The sequence below is a fragment of the Leopardus geoffroyi genome, chromosome C3, assembly GCF_018350155.1.
Source record: "Leopardus geoffroyi isolate Oge1 chromosome C3, O.geoffroyi_Oge1_pat1.0, whole genome shotgun sequence".
In the NCBI taxonomy this organism is placed as follows: domain Eukaryota; kingdom Metazoa; phylum Chordata; class Mammalia; order Carnivora; family Felidae; genus Leopardus; species Leopardus geoffroyi.
This window is the reverse complement of record NC_059338.1, coordinates 125,449,869-125,464,338: the sequence shown is the minus strand read 5'-3', so window position 1 is coordinate 125,464,338 and position 14,470 is coordinate 125,449,869. Positions and strand designations below refer to the sequence as shown.

At 43.8% G+C, this 14,470-nt stretch overlaps 1 long non-coding RNA gene across 1 annotated transcript; it reads right to left on the bottom strand.

Moving 5' to 3' along the window:
• Nucleotides 1–8,364: 8,364 nt before the first annotated feature.
• On the bottom strand, nucleotides 8,365–13,893 carry LOC123584892. Its single transcript, XR_006705733.1, has 2 exons — nucleotides 13,796–13,893; nucleotides 8,365–9,370 (listed from the first exon to the last, which is right to left on the bottom strand). It is a non-coding gene; the product is annotated as an uncharacterized LOC123584892 (long non-coding RNA).
• Nucleotides 13,894–14,470: the final 577 nt, after the last annotated feature.

Sequence of the window (14,470 nt, the reverse complement as noted above, 5' to 3'; positions counted from 1 at the left end):
GAAGAGATGAGACTTTTAAAGGCAAGATCCAATTAGTTGATGAGATTGTGTACTTACACTCAGTAAAAGTTTTGAACCAACAGTTAAATAATATATGAAGAAAGTCCAGGTCAATTTAGGCCACTGGATATGAAGATGTTTGCAAACAGGGCTCTTGAGAAGTAAGGCAGGCTTCTCCATTCAAGAGTTCATGGAAAGGGACCCCTGCGTGGGTCAGTTGGTTGAGCGTCTGACTTCAGCTCAGGTCATGATCCCGCTGGTCCTGACTTCAAGCCCTGCATCGGGCTCTGTGCTGATAGCTCAGAGCCTGGATCCTGTTTCGGATCCTGTGTCTCCCTCTCTCTCTCTCTGTCCCTCCCTGCTTGCCCTCCCTCTCTCTCAAAAATAAACATTAAAAAAAAAAAGGAGTCCATGGAAATTGTGACCTTCTTTTCAAAAGGCAGTTCTCTAGTAAATTAGCTACAAGAGCGTGGGGTTAAATAGAAGATATCGAAGTATCCTCTACTCTTACTTTTACTTTATTATTTTTTTAAATTTTAATTAGGCGCCACACCCAGTGTGAGGCTTGAATTCATGACCCTGAGATCAAGAGTCATGCTCTACTGACTGAGCCAGCCGGCCTGCCCTCTGACTTTTACTTTAGACCCCTTTCCTCTAGGGGATGCTTTTAAGCAACCAGTAACAATATCTGCCACAGAGAAGTAGGTACTAGTCAGGAAAAAAGTGTGGTTGGGTATTCCAGACAAAGAAAGTAAGGTGTGCAAAGGCCACAACGTGGGAAATAAAAATATTTCGAGGCAGTGAAATGTGAGGTGCAGGTAGAGGCTGTGACAGGACGGGACTGGATATTCTTGACTTTATCTTGAGAACAATGGAGAGACGTTGAAGAGTTTTAAATCAGTAAAAGCTATAATTAGGAGTTTTTTAAAGTGCCTTATTCAGCAAGTGTTTATTTTACAATTCAAACTGGCTTAGCCAATCACATAGATGTATTGATTCATGTAAAAATCCAGAGATAGAAGAGAATTAGTACAGTTCTTTCATGGGTCAAACTGAATTTCTGTGTGTTTCTCTTGGTTGTTCCACAGGTCCTATTGACCTCATCTGATGCTAAACTCCTTCAGGGATCCAAAGGGCTGCCAGGAGAAGCCAGAGCTACTCGCAAGCTCACTCAAATGTGGGAGAAAGAGACAACTAGCCACATGAACTAAGTATAGCCACACCTTGAACCATTCATTGAGGCAAAGGGATAAAATACTACTAACTGACCTCTAACACAGTCTAACCTTGAAGCACATCCAAAGTATGTAACTACTACTACACGGGAGAAAGGTGCCCAAAGGAATAGATCCCTAAAGGAAAATCCAAAGAAAGCAAGATGGGAAGCAGACAGACCAAGTTGATGTTATAATGTGGTAGACATTGTTGATGTCTAATCCAATAGGCATTTCCTCCTCCTTTGTTGCCAATATACCTCTACTTTGTTCAGGAATTACGTGACCTTTTGCTTCAGGGGCCCTTCTCCACTTCTTTTTGTAATGACTGGTTTGGGCATGGATATGCAACCCAGTCTTAGCCAATGGGAATGGAGAGAGAATATGCTTTGGGGTCTTTTCCTTGCTCATAAAAAGACATTTACTGAAGCAAACGCCACTTTTCTTCTTCCTTTTGTGCTGTCCTGTCTGTGTGTGACACCTGCAACCACCACAGCCATCTTGCAGCCATGGCGGGGATAGCACTGAAATGCTGGGCATGGCACAGCAAAAGGCTGGAAAGCACCTTTACACCATTATGTAATCACACCAACCCTAGAACTGCTCTGGCTCCAGACATGCTGCTACGGGAGATAACAACCCCCTTACTGTTTATGCCACTTTTGTTGGGTACCCTTCCTTGTAGTTCAGAACATCTTACCTGAAAAAATTGTGTTTGCTCCATTTGTTCTTTTTCTCTCCTCCCTGTCCTCCTCCTCCTCCTCCCCCCCCCCTCCTCCTTCTCCTGCTCCCCCTCCTCCTCCATCTCTTGCTCCTCCTCTTCTTTATTCAGAGCTTGGATAGCTGAATTTCTCAAACTCTGTTCAGGAAAACAGATCAAAGGTCTTAAGGTAAAAATATCTGGAGAAGTTTGGAGGGATCCCTTTTGGTTTATCCATGCCAAATCACAACGCAGGATGCTACTCCTATCCCTTATAAGCTGTGGCTATTTAACAGATAATATATAAAGAGCCAACCAGAACATATTACTAGCCATTTTCTACATCCAAGACACGATGTGGAAGGCAAAAAGGAATAAATCCAGATACCATTACTGTCTGAGCAGGGTAAAGTTAGTTGTGTATTATTACAGATGTTTTTAATTTAAGATCTTTGGCTATTGTGGTAGTCCTTATAGTTCTACTTCAATCTTCTTCAGACAGATTTCTAACATATAGGCTGCCACGCTTTTTGCAGATGACCCCACCTGACCACGGCTTGAAGAACAGCTCTGAGAACCAGTAGGCCTACTAAGTGCCCTGGCTTAGAGCTCCACCCTTCCTCCAGAGGCACATCTACAGAATCAGGTCTGGCCAAACCAATGAGTTCTTCTATCAGTGGGAATTTTCACATGACCCATACAAAAGGAATCAACAGACCATAGAGTTGTAAAGTTCTCAGAGGAGAAGCAACGATGTCAGAATTGTGATTAGTATAGAAGAAACTGTTCTTGCATTTTGTTTTCTTAAATGGGTCGTGATTTTGTTGGATTATATTCCGTTGGAGTCATTAAAATGAGTGATGTGCATGTTTTATTTTTGTGTCAACGTTTATAAAATACTACTAACTAAATCTTTGACAACTATTTAAAATTATGATGAAAAAAGTTAGATCCTTATTTTTAATGTTCAAAATTCAGTTAGAGTATATGGGAGAAAATCTTGAAGATTGGTGGTCAAATTGAAAAACTACGACCCGAGAGATAAAAAGGGAATTTATTGCAATATGGAGAGGCTGATCAATAGTACACTAACGATAGAAATCAGGGGCACCTGGGTGGCTCAGTCAGGTAAGTGTACAACCTCAGCTCAAGTCATGATCTTGTGGTCCATGAGTTGGAGTCCCCCCCTCCACCATCCCCATCAGGCTGTGTGCTGATAGCTCAGAGCCTGGAGCCTGCTTCAGATTCTGTTTCTTCCTCTCTCTCTTCCCCTCCCCTGCTCACACTCTGTCTCTCTCTCTCTCTCTCAAAAATGAAATAAACATTAAAAAAATAATAATAAAATGCTTAACAGTGACCAAGATGGTCATTTTCTCACCCTCAACAAAGAGATAAAACTATATTGTTCACTGGCTTCACATGATATGTTTCATTTGCCTGGGAAGACAATGTGTTATAAAACAGTTGGACTTGTTATAACCAAAGTCAGCTGACACCAGAATGAAGAATGGAAAAAGCTCCCAAACATTTCTCTAGTAAACTCAAAAATGAGTTTGAGTCAATCAATTTAAAAAGAAAAGTAATTTGCATGTAGCCAAAAGTCTGGCAGTCACTTTAGGCTTTTACAACTCAAAAAAAGGAGGGGGAGAGAGGGAGAGAAACGGGGAGTGGAGAAGGAAGGAAGGTAGCAAAGAAATGGGAAATAAGAGACATGCTAGATTTTAGGACTCTATGGAAAACTATTAACAATTAGTAGGTCTAGATTGTCATTTATTCATATAGGTACTTCCTTCCCATTTGATATTACATCCCCTAAATATCTTGCCAACAAGTATCTTAGTTCATTATATATGTAATTATACAGAGAATATAATCATGTTATATGCTATATATTATATATGTAACATCCATAACATATATTATATATAATATAAAAACTGTAAAGTATTTTATATCATATAATAATATATATGACACAGATAAGTAAATACATCTTGCAACCAGGGAAATAAGAGTAGTGAAAATAAAAGAAAAACAGAATTTAATTTAATATACTTCATCAGACCCTGTACACTCGCTAGAAATAGGCTAATGATTTGGGTTTAGCAGCCTAGCAGCTAATACAGAAGAAACCTGATCCAAGAAGCCTTACAGATGCCATGGAAGACCTTGCAATCCGAGAAACCTACATTTGATTGCCAGCTCTAATCAGCTCTATGGCCTTGAGAGCAAGTCGTTGAACCATCTAGGTCTCAGTTTCTTCCTTCACAAAATGGGAATGATGATAGGAATCCCTTAGCTACAAACTACACAAGTCAAGTACAGGTGTACCTCAAAGATATTGCCAGTTAAGTTCCAGACCACTGCAATAAAGCAAGTTAAATGAATTTTTTGGATTCCCAGCATACATAAAAGGTATGCTTACAGTACACTGTAGTCTATTAAGAGTGCAATAGCATTGTGTCTAAGAAAACAATGTATTCTTAATACCTTAATTAAATACCTTAATACCTTAATTAAAAAATACTTTATTGCTAAAAGATGTTAACCGTCCTCTGAGCTTTTAGCAAGTTGTTATCTTTTTGCTGGTGGAAGATCTTGCCTTGACATTGATGGCTGCTAACTGATCAAGATGATGGTTGCTGAAGGTTGGGGTGGCTGTGGCAATTTTTAAAATAAGACAACAATTAAGTTTGGTGTATTGATTCACTCTTTTTTTCACAAATTATTTTTCTGTAGCAATGTTGTTTGATAGCATTTTGCCTGTGGTACAACTTCTTTCAAACTAGGAGTCAGTCCTCTCAAACTTCGCCACTGCTTTCATCACGTTTATGCTTTTGTTTATTTGCCTAGAATATTTATATTCTAAATTCTTTATTGTCTTTTCATCAACCTTCACAACATCTTCACCAGGAGTAGATCCTATCTCAAGAAACCACTTTCTTTGTTCATCCACAAGAAGCTACACCTCATCCATTAAATTTTTACCATGAGATTGTAGCAATTCAGTCACATCCTCAGGCTCCACTGCTGGTTCTGGTTCTGTTGCTGTTTCCACCACATCAATGGTTACTTTTGTCACTGGAATCTTGAACCCCTCAAAATCATCCATGAGGATTGTTGATCAACTGCTTTCAAACTCCTGTGAATGTTGAAATTTTGACCTCTTGCCATGAATCGTGGATGTTCTTAATGGCATCTAGAATGGTGATTGCTTTCTAGAAAATTTTCCATTTCTTTTGCCCAGATCCATCAGGGGAATTACTATATATGGCATCTATACCTTACAAAATGTATTTCTTAAATAATAAGTTCTGAAAGTTGGAATTGTTCCTTGATCCATGAGCTGTAGAATGGATGTTGTCTTGGCAGGCATGAAAACAACATTAATCTCATTGTACCTCTCCTCAGAGCCCCTGGGTGACCAGGTACATTGTCAATGAGCAGTCATATTTTGGAAGGAATTTCCTTTTCTGAGCTGGAGGCCTGAATAGTAGGCTTAAAATATTCAGTAAACCATGTTCTAAACAGATGTGCTATCGTCCAGACTTTGTTGTTCCATTTTTAGAGCACGGATAGAGTAGATTTAGCATTTTAGAGTGTTCAGTTTTTGGAATGGTCAATGAGCACTGGTTTCAACTTAAAGTCACAGGCTGCATTAACCCCTGACAAGAGTCAGTCTGTCCTTTGAAGCTTTGAAGCCAGGCACTGACTTCTCCTCTCAAGCTATGACAGTCCTAGATGGCTTCTTCCCCTAGAAAGCTGTTCCATCTCCACTGAAAAAGTCTATAGTTTAGTGTAGTTACTCCCATTAATTATTTTAGCTGGATCTCCTGGATAACTTGCTGCAGCTTCTACAACACCACTTGCTGCCTAACCTGCACGTTTATGTTATGGTGATGGCTGCTTTCCTTAAACCTCATGAACGGGGCTCTACGAACTTCAAACTTTTCTTCTGCAGTTTTCTCACCTCTCTCAGCCATCATAGAATTGAAGAGAGTCAGGACCTTGCCTTGGATTTGGCTTAAGGGAGTGCTGTGGCTGGTTTGATCTTCAATCCAGGCCACTCAAATTTTCTCCATATTGAGAAAGGTAGGCTGTTTCGCTTTCTTGCCATTCCTGTGTTCACCAGAGTAGCACTTTTAAGTTCCTTCGAGAACTTTCCCTTTGCATTCACAACCTGGCTAACTGTTCCGCACAAGAAGTTTGGCTTTCGACCTATCTTGGCTTTGGACATGTCTCTCTCACTAAGCTTAATCATCTTCAGTTTTTGACTTAAACTTACTCTTACTCTTACTCTTAAAGTAAGAGACGTGTGACCTTTCTTTTTATCGAAGGGGCCATTGTAGGGTTATTAATTGGCCTAATTTCAATATTGTTGTGTCTCAAGGAATAGGCAGGCCCAAAGAAAGGGAGAGGGACAGGAGAACAGCCAGTCAGTGGAGCAGTCAGAACACACACAACACTTACTGATTAAGTTCACTATCTCATACGGGCACCGTTCATTGCACATCAGAACAACCCTAAAAGTAACATCAAATATCACTGATCACAGATCCTTATAACAAATATAATAACAATTTTAAGAGTCTGAAATATTGTGACGATTACCAAATTGTAATTGTAACACAGAGACATAAAATGAACAAATGACGTTGGAAAAATGGCACAATAGACTCACCTGGGGCAGGGCTGCCACAAACCTTCAATTTGTGAAAAAACAAAACAAGGGACGTCTGGGTGTTTCAGTCGGTTAAGTGTCCGACTTCGGCTCAGGTCATGATCTCGCGGTTCATGAGTTCAAGCCCCGCGTCGGGCTCTGTGCTGACAGCTCAGAGCCTGGAGCCTGTTTCAGATTCTGTGTCTCCCTCTCTCTCTCTGACCCTCCCCCGTTCATGCTCTGTCTCTCTCTGTCTCAAAAATAAATAAACGTTAAAAAACGAACAAACAAAAAAACACATCTGCAAAGCACAATTTAAAAAAATGACACACAATAAAAGGAGGTATGCCTAGGGGAGCCTGAGTGGCTCAGTCATTTGAGCGTCTGACTCTTGATTTTGGCTCAGGTCATGATCTCACAGTTTGTGGGTTCAATCCCCGCATGGGACTCTGCACTGATGGTATGGAGCCTGCTTGGGATTTTCTCTCTCTGCCCTTCCCATGCATGCTCTCTCTCTCTCTCAGAAAAAATAAATAACCTTGAAAAAACTTTATTTAAAAATGAGGTATGCCTGTATCTAATAGGACACCTGGCATTCAGCAAATGTTTAACACAGGTAATCAATTAAACAGCTCATACGGTGCACAAATAAAAAATAAAAGTTGCTCAGGGCCAGGTAGCAAACAGCTAAGCCTCTAATACCAGCAGAACTTCTGCAAAGCTCAAGTAAAGACAGGATGAAGAGCCTCTCCAATTTCTTTAGCAACACTTGAGTTTTGAACCAATCATTGTGAAAAGTAAAATAATTTACACATGGCCAGAAGCTGGCCAGTGGTTTCAGGCTTCACCATAAGGCATTTGGGTTTGGTTGCACATGTGCGTTTGCATGTGTGTGTGCGTGCGTGTATGTGCGTTATGCTATCGTTTTAATTGAGCAGTCCCTTGACTAAAGTATTTCATCCCTCCGCAGATTTGCACAGGTGGCTTCAACATTGGCCTTCTTTTTTCTATTTACTTCAGAAATAAACTGGACTTCCCGGCTCCGCTTTCCTCTCCCAGCATCACTGGAGACTGTGAGCTTTCTCTGGCTGAGAAGCCAAGAGAGTCCACTGAACCAGATTAACATCATTTTAATGGATCAACCAGTGACAAGTGCTAGACTCACTAACTAGGTGGCAGACTTCCCTGCCCAATCTCCCGGGAGGATTTCAGATTTCACGCACACCCAGCCCGTTTGGCTCACCACATCTTTCGGCTCCAGATCTTCTGGGATTCCAGTCAGCAGGCCCATGTGTCTCGTTCTACCTCTGAAACCCCCAGCCACTGAGCCATGATGATTTTTCCACACCTCACCCCGGGGTGTGTCAGCACACAAAGCCAAAGCAGAACTCTTTCGAACTCACTAAAATACATGTACAACTGGGGTCTGCTAACTCAGCATCCACTACTCTCGCTCCCCACACCGCATCGTCCCCCCAAACTCACAACCCCAATAGATCCCATGAATAAAGACATGTGTGACTGTCTCTGATGGTCTGGAAACAATACAGTCATATTTAATTCCCACTTGTGCCTGATTATATTTTCAGTAGAGCCATAGCCCAGGCTGCCTCCCACATTAAGCATCCCTCTGAGGCCATAAAAGATGTGACTGGAGGCCAAAGTCACACTTTCCCACAGGGGCCAAAATTGCCACATTTCTCAGAAAGCTGTATATTTTTATCCAGAACTGATTTGAAATGCTCGGAGAGAGAAATTTTTAAAAGTGTGGTCAGAAAAGTAGAAACAAGAACAACTAAATGTCCTTTATTTGGTAAGAGCTTCTTGGGAAAGAGATACATTTGGTGGGGAGAAAAATCTCTGGGCCTCAGAAGACAACAGCATGAAAGGAATGCATTGTGATTATCAGAGAAGTTAGAAGACGATGGATGGAACACTTTTAGCCAAGCTTGTGACAAAGAAACCCATTCCCTCAGTCAACCACACAATTTGAATGTACTCCCAGCACTGCTCATGATTGGACAAGCAGGCCCAAGGGCTTGGGTTTTGGAATAGATGTAGGGGTCATTTTCCGGGGTCTGGCTCTCCCACATGCTAACTGCAGGTCTTGGGGTGAGTAATTTAAGAACTTAAACCTCAATCTCTTCCTTTGCAAAATGGGCTAATTATGTCTCTTCCTTAGGGCTGCAATGAGCTGAACTGACAGCTTCATATTGCACGTAGAATAAGGGAGGGCAAAGACCATTTCTAAGCGCCCATCACGGGATGGACGGTGGTAAAAGAAACGGTCACTGCCCTCAAAGTGCACAGTCTAGTGGAAAAGGAAAGCACACATGTCTAATTGTAACAGAATGCGCACCTGCCTTAGCCGAGGTTGGACATACGTCTCTAGGAGCACAGAACGAGGGACACTTTCCTGGTGGAACCAAGATGCACGTGCTGGTGGTGTCCCCCCAGGGCCTCTGCAATTTCTCATCACATCCTGCGAGAGAGGTCCTTGAGCGAGGAAATGGCAGGATGATGAGTCTGGCTCCCGACCTTGCATTCAACGTGAGAAGATCCCAAATACAGTTGGTCACGTTCTGTGACCCCGTTGGGCCCCCTGAACCCAGTTATACCTGTGCCTTTTTCAAAGTCTGGAAGACTCTCATAAAATAGATTCTTCCTCAAAGGACCTTGGTCACTTCATTTATTTTCTCGAGGACGTTTGAGTCCACCTCAAGTCACACATTCAGCTGTACAGAATGTCTTCCATCAGAATCTTCCCGTGAGAGTGGCAATGTCAAAATCAATTTCCTGGAGAAGAAACCAAACAAAATGCGCTTTTTTTCCCTCCCTAAAATTGTCTTGATAGCAAAATTTACGAGCATAGAAAAATGCCCTGAGGGATCAGATGGAAGGCTCATTTGAAGGGTCGTTGTCATCTGGACCAGCGAAAGCCCTGGAGAAGCAACTCCGCTGGGCCCCAGAGAACAGGCTCTATGTCGAAATTTTTCCTCATTTTTAACAGCTATGATTCTTTTGCAACGTGCTAGTTGCATCTCAAGGCTAGTGGGTTGGCAAGGTGTTTTACATGGGAAAACTGAACAAGCTGGAGTCACAGACAGAGGCTGGCATGACATATTGCAGACAGCCTGGCGATGGGTGAGGTATGTCCAGGTGCCAAAGATATTTGGAAAGGCCCAGAGCCCTGTTAAGCTGTCTGGAGCTTCAACTACAAGGAATGCTAAGATCTTACTGGAATATATCTGCAAGTGTGGCCCATTGGAACTCAGACCACCACTCCAGACTCATTACAGAACGGTCAAAGGTAAACTGGGTCCCTTGCCACAAAAGGAAGCAAGGTTCTGAAGTAAAAATCAGAAACGGCTCTTTTCCATACTGTCCCTGTCCCCACTAAATAAGCGTTGAGCAGAATTTAAAGATCGTCGGCCTGAAGAGATGCCAACTCTCTATCCTTCCTGTGCGCCCCAACCCCACCCCAGCCAGCTGGTTCAGAAGTACAGGCAACTGTTACTGAATCTCAGGATGGAAAGACTGAGCACGGCGTGGGCACAGCGCAGGCAAATCACCAGATCTGACAAACAGGAGTGATCGGAACAATGATGCCCCAGCAGATCCCAGGGCAGAGCCCTCGAAAATGGGAAGCCAGGGCCCATCGCCGCCAGAGCCCTGATAGCTGGGCTGGATGCATGTGTGAGGGCACTGGTCAGGGCTTGGGTTTAGGGAAACAGTAAGGTGAGTCCCATTCAGAACGGTGACTCCAGAATGACAGTTCAAGAAGGGCTTAGGGGCAGCAATTTTGTTGGAAGAGGGCTAGAAAAGCTGAAGGTAGCTAGTACTTTGCAAAGGATTGAGAAAGTGTCAGTTACGTATATCAAAAAATGTAAGTGCTGTGGAGACTTGGAAGGACAGTCAAAGCCTCCCCCAAAACACACTGCAAGCCACCCCTGACCCTGCAGAATCGGGAAGTTGCTTGGATTCAGAATTCTCTATGGTCACTGCTCTAAGGTCCCAAAGGCCGACTTAGAAACCAGGACCCCCAGCGGAGGACAGACTCAGATCTGCAAAAGTCAGCTGCCGGTGTCCTTCCCCAGCAGACGGGAGGGAGGGAGACAGGAAGGGCTGGCCGCAGTCCCCAAGCCATGAGGCACTTCAGCAGTCGGCAGAGGGACGTGCATCCTCGGTGAGCAGGGTGGGGACGGTGTCTGGACGTGTCCCCTGACAGTGTGGGCCGTGAGCACTGGGGGCTGCTTAATCGTTTCCTGCCTACAGCCCAGACAGTTCTGGGAAGGAGGCGGGGCGGGCTAGAGTTGCAGCTGGGAGGTCTGTGTGGCCAGCTGTGATGAAGCTGGAGGGGGCGGAGGCAGGGGAAACGCACGGGGGTGGGGGTGGCGACGGGCAGGACGCATCGAACGAATCCTCGAATCCTCCAGTGTTCCGAGGAAGAAGACGGGCCACTCAGTGTGGGGAAGGAACTTCCTTCCATCTTTCTGTGTTTTCCTTCCTCCCTCTTTCCTCCCAGGCAACCGGCTAGAGGCAGGATGAGCGGTCTCAAGGAAGGAGAAATAGAAACAGCTGCTAAATTACCGGAGGTCACGTCCTGTTAGAAACCACAGCAAGAGGACAGCGCGCCACCTCGGTCACAGAGGCTGCCGTGATCCCCAGCCAAAGGCATTATGTGATACGTTGGCGGTGGCGTCACAGCCTCGGGTCGAGACGCAAATCCACAAATCACCCTTCCTTTAGAGAAACTGCTAAAGCGCTTCCGTGGCAGCCACTAAAGCACAGATGCTCCAGATGAGTCTGGGAGGTTTTCCTTTGAGAGCTGCGTACGCCTATCATAATCCAAGACGTGCTCCCCGGGACTCTTGTATCTTGAACCCACGTTCCTGCACATGTGGCCCCGAACATAAAGAGGAGAATCCCAGTAAGGATAGGACAGCCAGCGAGTGAGCAACGGTAATAGTAGCTTAGCCCCATTTTTCAAGTAAAATCGTTTAGAATTCACTAATATCCGAAGACACAGCCACTGTTTTTTTCATTTTCGGGTGAAACAGAACGGTCTTCAGGGTGTAAATCTTCTGAAGGCCGCCCTTCTTCGATCCAGTCTTCAATCTGGGGAAACACTCCATGCTGTCTGTAGCGAGACAGGACGCGGCAGCACTCAGAGAATGCTGTTGTCCGTATTTAGATGCACACCAAAGAAACTTTAAAACAAAGATGTCAGAGAGACTTCGAGAGAGAAAATATAAACCCCAGTACCCGGAAAAATAGGCCAAGTACTTTAATGAGTCAGAACACCTCCCCGAATATGCCGATCATTTGCAGTGCTGGGTAGAGAAGCAGCAGGGCTGGTTAACCGGCCACAGGACTGTGGCCACGCCTGACAAGGGAGAAGATGGCCTATACTCAGCACTGGCTTATGTGATCCAGAGGCATGCAGAGCTCCATGGGAAGACAGGTGCATCAGGCTGACTGGAGCCCAAGGCATGAAACATGCTGTTTCTTTAACTCACCAAGCAACCTCTGCTGATAGTAAGGACCCTCCCGTAGGCTCACGGTGGGAGATGGGAGAGCGTGCCGCTGAGGGTCAAGAACTCCACTCTAGATCCTTCAGTGATTCTTCTTCTTATTTTCAATTGACTTGTTTACTTAATTTACAAATAATTTGGTTACTGTAAGTCTGCCTTTGAGAGACTGGGTCTACTGAAGAATTTAGTGCCTATGGTAAATTCAGTCAACATTAACTGAGTGAGAAAATGAATAAAATTAGGCTCCTTTGCCCTGAAGATTGAAGGATTGAAGGGAAATCCCTATAGGCAACGCCTCTCTGTGAGCAGCTGGAGAGGTAGTCTGCTGGCCTCTCCTGGGTTGTGAACAGCCCGCCATAATTGTTTCTGGATCAAACACGCAACTAATATGTTCCTAACAGAGACAAGTGCAAATAAAACCAGCTCTTGGGCCGGAGAGGTGGGGGTGGGGGGGGGGGATGCAGGGAGGAAACCAGGGGAACTTTCACACTTCAGAGAATAATATAAGGCAACAAACAACCAACTACATTTCATAGTTCATGGGCAGGGAAATGACAGCAGCTGACGCTGGGCTTCAGTTGGCTTTGTAAGTTTACAAGGACAGAGGATTGGCCCAAGGTATCCCAGATAGGGATGGAAATGTCTGTGAACTAGGAAGAAGGTGGGACACTTAAAACAGGAAGTTTAGGTTCTGAAGGGCTAGATATGATGCTGGAGACCAAAGGACTGACCAGATCTCGCAGTGTCCCAGATGCCAGGCCGCTACAGGTTCATAAAGCAGAAACAGGCCTCAGAAGACCGACCAGGTAACAGTGCAAAGGCTGCGTCCCCAGAGCAAGGGACGAGAATTGAGAGAACAACTAAAATATTGATGCAAAAGTCTGATGAAAAGGGCGATTGAGTCTATTTGGGGAACTTTGTCCCTCCCTTCAACTCTCTAAATTTTTCCCCCATGCTCTATTATGTCAACTCAGCCCACTATATTTTACTGGCTTCTGCTGTACACATATGATCTCACTTAACCGTCCAACAGATGTGAGGTACCTACTCTTCCCCAATTTGTAGGTGAAGAACAAAGAGGCTATTCACAAGGTCAGAAAGTTGCCCAAAGTCATGCAGCTGATACCAAATAGCTGATCAGAGGCATAGCCCTGAATTCAAACACAGGTCTGCTGTGCTGAAAGCCAACAAGTCTCTGTGTGTGTGTCTGTCAGTGTGTGTGTGTGTGTGTGTGTGTGTGTGTGTGTGCGTGTGTACAGTTTTCCTGCTATCTAGGGAAATTAGAGAATATGATTTCTTAGCAGAAGCTTTTAAAAGTCAAGTTCTCTCTTTGGCACCTGGGTTTTTAAAATTCTTTTATATAAACATCACATTTAGACCAGGAAGCATTTGCTTTCAACAAGCATTAATTACACATTAGATAAGTGAAATTCTCGCATATATTCAATCCTCACTCATACGAACAGGGCCAGCACTAATTAACACAGTAAATCAAATAGGACTCGTGGCTTAAACCAGATAAAAGCTTATTATTTCTTTACAGGAAGAAAGTCCAGGAATAAGCAGTCTACAGTGGTGTTAGTGGAACCACAGAACCATCAAGGACCCACACTCCTATCTCCCTGCTCCACCATTCCTAACACAGGACCCTCCATCTGTAAGGTCACTTCAAAACCAAATATATTACCAAAGCTCTAGCCATCCAGTCCATGATCCAGGTAGGCATGTGAGGAAGTAAGGATGGGCAAGAAAAAATGCCCTGCTTCCATCTGTCCTGGTCATCAGGGGCACTTTCTAGAAGACCCTCTCAACAAATTCTACTTGGAACTAATTGGCCATTCCACGCCACAAGGGGATCTGGAAATGTGGCTTATGCTAAGCAGCAATGTGCTCAGTGAAAAATCTGTCACTCAGGAAGAAGGAGAGAATAGATCCTGAGTAGGCAACCAGCAGTCTGTGTCACCTAGATAACCTGAATCAGCAAGGAAGCCAAGAATTAATTTAAATTCAGGCAGTATTCTAGGATTCTATTTGCATGTGAATAATGGAAATCTGAACCTCTTCACAGCACTGTTTCTGCAGGCCAAAGAATGAAAACATTGGAAAACATATTTGAGGCTCTTTAAAAGTTTGTTTTTAATTTTTTTCATGACTTTTGGTATTTTAATGAGAGGTTGCTCCTGTCTAATAAACTTAATTTCCTGAGACCTATCAAAATTTTCTCTTACTGTGTTTCCAATATACGCTCTTAAAATAATGAAAGCAATATATGAGATGTGAGAAATACAGCTGTAGGGGTGGGAAGGTTGAAGCTGGGTCTAGGAAGTGTTAACCCGTGAAAAGATGCTGCTGTTACACAAAG